We start from the raw sequence: 11,230 nt of genomic DNA on the forward strand, positions 1-11,230 counted from the left end.
AGTAATTTAATAAACAAAGCAAGTTTTATTCCTGCCATAACTCCTGTCTTGTTCCGTAAATAAGTCTGCATGAGCCTTTTAAAACTCTCCTCTCTAAAATGTTTGCTCTGTGAATGGGAAACTTGGATTTATAAAAGCTTACTTCACACTTATTTTCAAATATATACTAAAACTTCCTCCAGCTCTTATACTGTATAAGTCATCCACAAATCTTAGAAAATTAAGTAAACAGTCAAGCTAACAAATTTGTGGGCTGAGGTACAGACACAAAAAAAATACACTTAAAATGTATTCTACAAAATCCCACCTCTGCTGAAAAACAACAAATAAACTAGAAGACTTTACTTCAAACACACAAATACATTTCAGAGAGCATGTATTTTGTGTCTAATTTAGAATCCAAGACTGTCTGAGATAAACACAAGGACGGTCATTATCCAAATCAGCCCAAGCTACAAAAGCTGCAAGCCATGGGAGCTCTTATTTCTTAATAAAAAAAAAAAACAGTTTCCATCTGCCGAACTCCCATAGAGCATTGTCACTGTACTGTACACATGGTGCTTTATAATGTCACTTTATATTACTGTATCCAAAATCCTCAAATAAACTCAAGCTGAGGGAGCAGTAAACAGTCAGGAAGTTGGGTCGCATGACACTAAAATAAAGTAGGAGAGACAAGCAGTATCGCTCTAAGTTGTCCGTAAGCATATTCTTAGGGGGGCAGTCATCTTGCCTTCCTGATAATGATGCTTTCATTAGCCATTGGGATGCAAGGCATGTCCTGTACACTAAAATCAGCAGGGATCTCTGTGTGTGGCTCTCTCCTCCCAGAGAACCAGTTTTGCTGCATTTTGGATTTTCACTTTTATATTCTCTCCACTTTGAGCCCATTAATGCAAATTACACTGAGAAAAGAGAGTGGGGGAAAGTGCAAAGGGTAAGAAAAGAACCCATGGAGTGTGGTAGCAATCGTCATAAAATCTATTAAATTATTCTCTCTTCATAGGCCACCAGAGACCTTCTTCTGTGTCTGAATAGTCACTCAAGACATAAAGATTCTCTTATCACCTGCTCAAGTAGCTTGTAGGAAAATATGAATTATCCATTTGTGGAACATTTGAATTTCATGGAGAATGAGGATATGGTCCCAGTCGTTTCTTCAGGATTATGTGACGTGTGGGCTTTCCTGGTTTGGCCCCATTATCCTTAGGAATTTCACAGAGCAAAGGTTGATGATAGATTTAAGGACCTGTTGACAACTCTACAATAATGCAACATGCAGGGATCAGGGAGATTCTGGAATTGGAGCTATAACAGGCAACTATTGTTTGATTTCACACCTTTGACAGTGAAACAGTGAGATATTTATTTGGTATAATTCATATAAAAAGCCAGCTGCAAAGTGGTCAACTGACTAATGTGAAGCCTTTAGCCTGTGAACTTAGTATGGCAACTGAATGAAAGTGGGAAAGGGGATGTGGCATTTTGCCATTGTGATTTATTCATTTCCTAAATGAGTAATGCAAATCCTGCAGTCGGTTTAAGAGCCACTTCTAAATCACAGCCACTGTTTCTATAATCTGTAAGCCTACATATATGCAGATTTGTTAAAAGATGAGAGGCCCTTTGAGCACATCATTCTTGTAGTGAGAAGACGAGACATGAAATTAGATATGAGTTGTCTGTTCTCTGTCATGGTTATCATTAACTTTCATGCGTAGCTTTCAGTTCTGTTTCTGGTTTTCGATGAGGCTGAGAGCTTGGACCAGTCCGCCAACTGCGAATAATTCTCCATTCTCATTCATTAGCAGAAATTCTATAACAATGTTGCAGGTGTGGGCACATGACATTTTTGGAAACTGGTGCTTTCATGTGCAGCAAGAACAATGCATTCACTTTAGCCTAAGAATGGACAAATGTGTGTGAGGGCTACAGCGGCAAGGTATTAAAATGATGCCTAGGCTGGGAGAATTTTTAGCAGCTCAGTGGAGATACCCCTAAGGCTGATAGAAAGCTTTGATCAGAGTTGGAGGGACATGCCTGTTAAAAATCAGCTGTTATAGGTTTTTTGTTAGTCTCTACATAGTCCTCACTTTCTCTGTCCCTTTTTGTGGCTCTGTCTGTCCTCTATTTTTGTATAACATCCTTATTTTCTACTTTTCCTTGCTTTCCCTCTTCTATCTCTCAATAGCTGACCTTCTGTTCCGCCTAATGAAACACACACAAACCCCAGGGTCAAAGGAGCCATCTAGAGTTTACTATTATCCAGTTCTTTCCAGCTTCTCTGCTGGTTGCTCAGTTCTGCCCACAAAAGATAGGTGCACTGGAAAGATGGCCTGTAGCATTTCATGACACGCATCATAACATGAAGCCAGGTACAACAGTGTATGGCACCAAAAAGTGAAAACAGCCCAAGAGTTCCTGCAATGTGCACACGTTAATAAATCATACAAATCTAATCCAAGCACTCGGAGGTAAATATGCAGCTATAAATAATAACCTTACTGCTCCCAGATTTCTGTGGTATTCAGAAAGATATTTCACTTGTACTATAACTTTACAGCAGCATGTTTATTTCTGAAATTCCTTTCCTGGTGGTTTAGTGCTTCACTTTATGTCTTTTCCAGGGTCGGCTCAGCAAGGGGATTCTCTGACACCGAGCAATGGTAGTGAGTAAATTACTCCATTCAATTATCTGAGCATTTGCTCAATATAAATACCATCTGGGTGCTTGAAATAGATTAGTTTAAGGCCACAGTAAATTATTAAACTATTCCCAGTGAATGAGTCCCCGTTCCCCTTTAAAGGAGTCAGACTTATGGGGTTCATACCAAGCCTCTGGTCGTTTGACTCATTCTGCACCTAAATCACGTCTCCTCTGAGCAGTTTGACAGGATTCCCAACAGGAACATGAAAACAAGGCCTGCCATCACTTGACCCTCACCTCTTGCCTCAGCCCAAATAGTTAACCCATTTCCAAGACTAACAGCCCTGGCCTAAAAAGCATGAGCACTGAAAGGAAGAAAATATGCATGAGCTGTGGCTCTAAATGGCCTACCATGACATATTCTCGCTCTGATTTAGCTAGATTACTTTAGGCCATAATGTATTTAGCAGATACATGCCTTTGCACATTATTTCATACTTATTTGACCTCAATCACTTTTTATGCCTCACACATAACTCTCAAAGACAACAGACCTACAGCAGAGGATTTCTCATTTATTCCACTCTCCCTGTGGTGGTCCAAATCAAAATGTGAACATATGGCCACACTGCAATGTGCAGACAGTGCTATTCCCTAAACTGCCCTGTGCTCAACAGTATACTCAGGAACACACCTATGCAGTTTTGTCAATATCCCCAAAAGCTTTCAGCTCCGATATAGAGAAGTTTTCACCATTTTCAAGCCTTTAAAGTATCAGTAACACATCCCTGCTCAGGGATTCTTACCAGTTTTTTAGACAGTGTTTTTAACATAAGCCTTCAAACTAGAAATAGTTTTGGGACAGAATGGATCCTCCTGGGAATACTCAGAGACAGAACTTTCAAAATGCCTACAGGTATAAAGACCTCCGCTGCAACTTTAGCTCTATGAGCATGACATAGTTTATACAGCACTGGTATGAACTATAATCGGATAAAACATATAATTGAACAGGTTTTAAAATCAGCTAGGAGGTATACACACACACACACAGTTAGCAGATTTAAATGTTCCTCTTTTGACAAACCTTAAGAACAAGCAGACATACTTATGGAGTTTGATCCAGTGGTAGAGGTATTATAAAAATGTCCATCTTTTACAGTGTTAGAGACAAAGGACTCTCCATGTTAAAAGTGTCTGAGATTGACCTAAAACTTGCAAACTCAGTGAAATAACCACAGTTTTCACTGGCAACTGATGTTGTAGTAACTTACATATTAACAAACCAAAACCATTTAAAAGTGGGAAAAAATATTAAAGTACTGTAGAACATTTTCTTTTTTTGTTGACAGATAGGTGTTTAATTCATAAGGACTGGGACAATGGCTTCACTGTTTAAAAAGTTATTGTGCAGGATGCTGGGGTAAGAAAAAAAATCAGATACTGTATAATACAGTTATATCCTATATCTAAATTAAAAGTTTTAGTTTTCATTTTATGTTCAACCTCATGATAAATGATGGATCAAATTACCCTTTGAAAATGATAAAATACTTTGAAAAAACTCACAAGTGAGTTTATAATTACAGGAATTCATTAATACATTTTCTGTATGCGTTGAATCCTACGTAGGGTCATTGAGGAGCTCATGCTGATTTCCAGTAGTCAGCTGGCAAATTTCAAACATCACAGCTCAAACAAAGACACGGAAAAAAGCAACTTTGCATGCTCACAAATACATCTACCAGTGTGCAATGGACAATCTCAAGCTCATCTATCATAAATGACTTTGGATTGTGGGAGGAAACCAGAGTACCCAACAAAGACCATACAGGTACAAGAGGATCATGCAAACTCCACAGAAAAAAACTAAACAAACAAAAACAACAACATCAACAAAAAACAGTTGTGATGAAAAAGAAAAAAATGTACATTTATAACTCTTGACAATAACACTGAACAACTGACAATAACAATGCACCAAGACACATCTGTGACAACTACTTTGACTAATAGTAGCTTGTGACAGCTAACATGTTTATTGTTTATTGCTGCTGCACTGTGTGGCTGTATCATGTATGATACAGTATCTGTGTATCTACCTTGCCATCATAATTTAGACTCAGTGTCACTCACTACCTGTGCAATAATCTGACACACAACCTGTGTAGTTTATGTTAGTTATGTGCAATATACAGACCCTTTCAAAAAAATAAGAATATAATGGAAAAGTTGTTTAACTTCCATTATTCCATTCAAAAAGTTCATCTTTAATAGTTGATGGATTCAGGGCCCACAATTTAAACAAGTTCAAGTATTTATTTGTTTATTTTTACATAATTTGGGCTTCCAGCTCATGAAACCCACAAAAACAGGATTTCAAAAAATTAGAATACTGTGAAGAAATCAGCCCAAATTTTGCAGGACATGAATGTTTTAAACTGAGTGTGACACTAATCATCTACTAAACTCAAAGCACCTGCACAGGTTTCCCCAGGTGTCATTAAATTGCTTCAGTTTGGTTCAATTGTCTCAGTTCGGTTCAATATGGGGAAGACTCCAGACATAACAACTGGCCAGAAGACCATCATTGACACCCTCCATAGGATGGGTAAGCCACAAAAGTTCATAGCTAAGGAGGCTGGCTGTTCACAGAGTGCTGTGTCCAAGCATATCAATGGAAAGTTTAGTGGAAGGGCAAAATGTGACAGGAGAAGATGCACCAGCAAAAGAGATGACCGTGGGCTTCAGCGGATTATCAAACAGAGAAGATTCCAGAATCTGGCAGAGATCCAGAAAGAGTGGAATGAGGCGGGAGTCACAGCTTCAAAAAACACCACATTCAGACACATCCAGGAGATGGGCTACAACTGTTGGGTTCCTCTGTCCTCTTTTCTGATGAAAGTAAAGTGTGGCTTTCATTCGGAAATCAAGGTCTAAGGGTTTGGAGGAAGAAGAGTGAGGAACAGAACCCATACTGCTTGAGATCCAGTGTGAAATATCCACAGTCAGTCATGATTTGGGGTGTAATGTCTGGTGCAGGTGTTGGTAAACTCTGCTTTCTTAAATCCAAGGTCACCGCAACAGTCTACCAGAATGTTTTAGAGGACTTCATGATTCCTTCTGCTGAGGATCTGTATGGAGATGCAGATTTCATCTTCCAGCAGGACCTGGCCCCTGCCAATGCTGCCAGAAGCACCAAAACCTGGTTTGATGCCCATGCCACAGTGCTTGACTGGCCATCCAACTTTTTGTTAGCCAAGTTTTGTTAATCTGCTGCATGCGCACAAGGACAGTTGCACACAAACACCCAAAAACGCTCAGATCAAACCAGATAAGCCTTATTGGCACACAAAAATAAAACGGATGCACGAAAGGCCGAGTTCCCGTCCCCTTTATTAGGTGGAGCCTAGAGAATATAGGGACGGACGCTTCCTGTATTAAGGGCTTCGCCTTCTGGGACTCTCATCCAAGCTTCAGCTCTGAGCCTCTAAATTTTCCTGCCATGAAAGAAATTAAACGGTAAAACTTTATTCTTTTCAGCCGTTATTTGTGTCAGCACGAGTCTTCTCTCCACCTGGGAACTAAAGAGCCGGCCAAAAACGCGGTGGTCGAATGGCGACACCCTTAACCCCAACCATCTGCTCCCCCGTGCACCCTAGAGAGCAGCTCTCTGCTCCACACAGAGGGCTGTGGTAGCTCGATGTTCTGTGGTTGCTTCAGAAAGGGCATCCGGCATAAAGACAATTGCCAAGTCTTCGTGCAAGTTAGTTCACTGTGGTGACCCCTGAAGAGGGGAGCAGCCAAAAGAAGAAGAAGAAAAAAGAAAAATTATGCATTTCAAAAATGCACAATAGGAAAATTAAAATTAATAAAACAATATCCACAGACTTAATTTGAGACTTTGACAAATATATTACATCATAAACACAAAGTTTGTTTTCTCAGTCATCCAGGTATATAACAACAAAAAAGGTTGAATCATGTCATCTGGACTTCGTTTTTTTTGTTAAAAAGAAACGTTTCGCCCCTCATCCAAGAGGCTTCGTCAGTCTGAGGCCTAGCCATCTGGTATTACCCAGAAGCCACCCTGACTCTTGTGTTTCAAGCCTGCCTCAGATACCCCTGAAGTCTGGCCTTTTCACTAATGGTTTCAAAAACACAAATACTAGCCTAGCCATCTGGTAATACCAGATGGCTAGGCCTCAGACTGACGAAGCCTCTTGGATGAGGGGCGAAACGTTTCTTTTTAACAAAAAAACGAAGTCCAGATGACATGATTCAACCTTTTTTGATATTACATCATACTTTGTAAAATCTGTAAAATCCCATTTTCACATTCTTTTAAAGTCCATTAAGTGCAGCTGCCCAATTTGTTCATTATTTTTACTTGATGTCACTAAAGAAAAGTGTATTATCAGTGCAACACACTTTGTCAGTGAAATGTAAAGACAGACGTTAAGGTATTTTATTTGTTTTTTGTATTTTTCCACAAGGCTTATTGCAATGCAAAGAATCCTCATTGTACATTTTTCAGGTCATGAGGCTCAGGTGTCCTCGAGTAAGGTTTCTTCACATGACGGTTCTTCATCCATCATTCCCATCTGGCATAGAAATGAAACTAAAACAAAGCATTGCTAGCAGCATTTTGGGAAACAAGACGAGACACTTCATCAAACAGCACATCATCAAAATGCACTTCCAAAGAAAAATAACTTCCGGTATCTTACCCCAGACTGAGAGCCATTTTTCAGAGACCAAGTATAATGGAAATTATGAAAAGGCAATTTCACCCTTGAGTAGAATTGAAGTGACTGAGTGGAATAGATTTTAATGTTGGGTTGTAAACACTGAGATACAGGCATGCAAGTTGTTGACAATTCTCCAGAGTGCACGTAATGTTCGTCGCTGTGGTGCAACAAGTCAGCAGTTCATGGAGCAGAATAAAAAGTGATGCTGAAACTCAAAACGCCTTTAATTAAGCAAAAGATTCCCCCACGTCCTCCACTTATCTCCACTTTTAAAACAGCACATTATCATTTTACAGTAAAAGCATTGCGTTTAGTCTCTTCAAGCGGTGACAATTTTGCATATGTTTGGGAAAATGACCTTTTTCTAAAGTTTTTTTTTTTTAAAGTATGTTGTCCTGTTACAAAATGCTAATGCATCATGATAATTTTATTTTTATGTTTGAGGAAATGCATAAAAATCAATTCAAGGCCATTATGATGATAACATCCTTCTGTGATTCCAGGAAGAATCTGAGTTCATTGAAACAGATTGACCTTTTATCCATCAGTACTGACTGTTTTGAAATCAGCTCTTCAAGAAAAGTCACCAATCGATTGGGCAACATGTAGACACTGCAGGAAAAGTTAATCACTCTTAAATAAATCCTCACTATAAAATGTTATCAACATATGCACATGTTGGGTAAACAAATCACTCATTTGCATGTTTTATGAAAATGCATTATGATTCATCCACAGCTGAAAACATGAAAATACAATTATAGTTTGTGACTTCTGCATGATTAGTTAATTTTGTTATGGACTGTGTCAGGGGAATTTTGGTCAAGGTTCATGGATGTTTTTTTAACTACTATGGCTGACAACGTTAACTGCCCATGAACCATGTGTTTGAGTTAGCAGAGCATTATTTTCTCTCTCAGAGAGAGCTGAATGAGAGATGATTTGATCCTGCATGTGCAGCTGGATGACCATGATCACCAGGCAGTCTGTGAGCCGGGAGCTGACAAGCTTATAAAAACAATTATCTCTCACTGCTCGTGGCAAATTCTTGTGACTGGGCTCCATGCATGTAGAACTTCTGTGCAAGAACTCTCAGCTTATTTCGTATTATCCAATACGGTTCTGTAGAAACTAGCATCATAAAAAAAACATGCTAGCTTGTTTCATTCAATAATTAAAGTTATCTTTTATCAGATGCATTTGCTAGAATAGAGCTCAAGACAAAAATAAACAAAATAAATGTGGACTTGTTTGATCGTTTGCTGCTGTAGGTCACTTAAGCCACAATCACAAATGTGACCCATATCAGATTTTTTCATGACAGTCTAAACAGATTTTTTTCAAATCCATCCCAGGTCCTTTTCATTTGTGGTACTAAATCAGATATGCATTTTATGTTTTTCAAAGCAGCCTCAGTCTCGGTCATGTCACATTTCATCTGACTTTTACGTCAGTGAGGTAGAAGTATCCAGAGCGATCCTAGTATTAATAATAATGATATCAACCTTGTGCAGTTTAAATCTTGAAACTCTGTCTTCAGCAATAGAACACGTCTAGTTGCTTCACCTTTGTTATTTTAATTTGTCCCATCCTGGCTGTCTGAGAATCTACAGTACAGCAGCATGATACTTATGTTAGTGTCAGACAATACTAACGTGATGGGATCGATACTTGAGTTTGTTTCTACCTTCAGTAAGTCACTCATGTCCCAAAAATAGAGCTAGCTGTAAAGAGGCAGCTCAAATATAAACACTGAACAAACAACTGGGAGTAGATAATAATTTAATAGGTTCTGATTGCACAACAACTTCACAATTGAGACACACATGCTAACATTTGCACCATTCTGTAAACACAGCGTGCTGCGTCTGACGTCACGTCTTCTTCTGCGGGTTGTTTCAGGGCCTTCGAGAATTCACACTGGAGTCTGATGGAGGTCACATTTAAATTATAATGTGAATGACCACATACAAAAAAAACAGATTTGAGGGAAGATCTGAATTAAGCACCTGCAGTGTGAACATATATTTATTTAAACCAAGCAGCCTCTCCACAGATGGATGGATCAACACAAGAAAGCCAAATCTTCAGGACATGACTCATCTCTACTTTTACACTTCAAGGATAAAAATTACTCTTCTGAGGACTAAAATTATCAAATCCTGGACAGAGATAAAAGATTGTTTGAAACAGGGTGAAATAAGGCATTTACCACAAACTAGCAAAATCAACTTTAAACAGAGAAGGATGTCTCAGATTTTAGCTTGGTAAAACTTATAGTGTAGCATTAGGCTTGGTAGTCAGCCATTACCCTGATGTAAATCAAATGTTGTTGTAACTCGTTATCCTTGTTTCATTAAGATATGTTACAGATACTGACGGCTGTAGGCAGGATCTCTTGTAATGGTTCGTCCCACATTGGATCCGAAGAACCTGGCCGCAGATGCCGTCCGATCAATCCACCCAGACTTGGCTGGCCTCTTGGTTCCCCTGGGCTGCAGGATTGCCCCAATGCCGGGCAGAACTCCTCCCAGAGTGATGGCCGCTCCTTCCAGCAGTCTGCCGAGCTCCTCGTCACGCAGCCAGCCAGCTACATGTGTCGGGAGACAATCCCGGTCATTCTGCTGTTATGAGCCACGCTTCCTGCCAGTTCCAGGCAGGAACTCAGTCGTCAGGCACTCGAGCGCAGCCGACAGGTAGAAGGGAATCCATCCACGGAGTAGGGCTTTAACAGACTACTCAAGTAATCAACAGCTCGATGCCTAGGACATCTATCGAGTTTTTAAATTTCACGTCGAGTATTCGCAGTGACGTCATTACGTCGCAGTGACGTCATTGCGTCATGTGTCACGTGATCCGCACCGGGTTACTAGCAGAAACTACCAAATGGATTCCTCCCAGCAAATTGACTGAGTGGAGCAGCCCCAGTCTTGGCAAACAGGTAGAAATGTGTCATTAGTCTGGAAATATTTCACTAAAGATGAATCTTCCGGTTCAACTACCGTAAGGAAACAGGAAATGAATCAACTTCCTGACTGTTTGGAGCTCATTGCGAACCAGTGTTATACCATTTTCTGTGACCACTGTATATTGTGACCATAGGGGGCAGTGTTGCATGCACTGTTGCAGGTCACAGAATATGGTGTAACACCGAGTCCAATGACCGAACCAGAACTAGCTTCCTTCTGACCTTGTTTCACAAACTAAAAGCAAAAAATGTTAATCCCTAAACCTATAAAAAACCTATAAACGTATTAATCTCTAAAACTAAACCTAATGCGGTCCACAGCTGGCGGTGGTGCGGGGTGGTCGACCGCCCCACTGTTTTTAGTTTCGTTTTTGACGTACTGCATGTTTCTTCACTTGTGCAGCTTAATAATAATAATAACTAATAGTTTGTGGTTTTCCTGTGACTTATTTGCTGTATGATAAACGGTAGGAGCATAATATACGCTCCCAATGTTTTGTTGGTCTTTTTTTTGTAAATAATAAATTATGTTTTTTTTTTGCTGGTTTATTTTTTATTTATTTATTTTTTAATCTTGAGATCCTACGATGTCATCAACTACTCGAGTTCTACTCGAGTTTTATTATGTTAATGTCAAATTTTAAAATTATGCAGTCGTTCAACCCCTACCACGGAGCCTCCTTTCCAACTCACTTGAGATTTGGGGCTGTAGTTGAGATGTCATTTGAGCTTTTGTGATGTTAATCAGCTGCCCCGGTTGTAAAAAAAAACAAAACACCTTGTTGTCATGGTTACGCATCATAACAAATGTCCAAAAGTAAAAAAAAAGTTTCAGTAAAAATCCTTCCAGCTGTACAGCATTCA

This window comes from Nematolebias whitei, chromosome 11, assembly GCF_014905685.2.
Source record: "Nematolebias whitei isolate Nwh7 chromosome 11, NemWhi1, whole genome shotgun sequence".
Taxonomy (NCBI): Eukaryota; Metazoa; Chordata; class Actinopteri; order Cyprinodontiformes; family Rivulidae; genus Nematolebias; species Nematolebias whitei.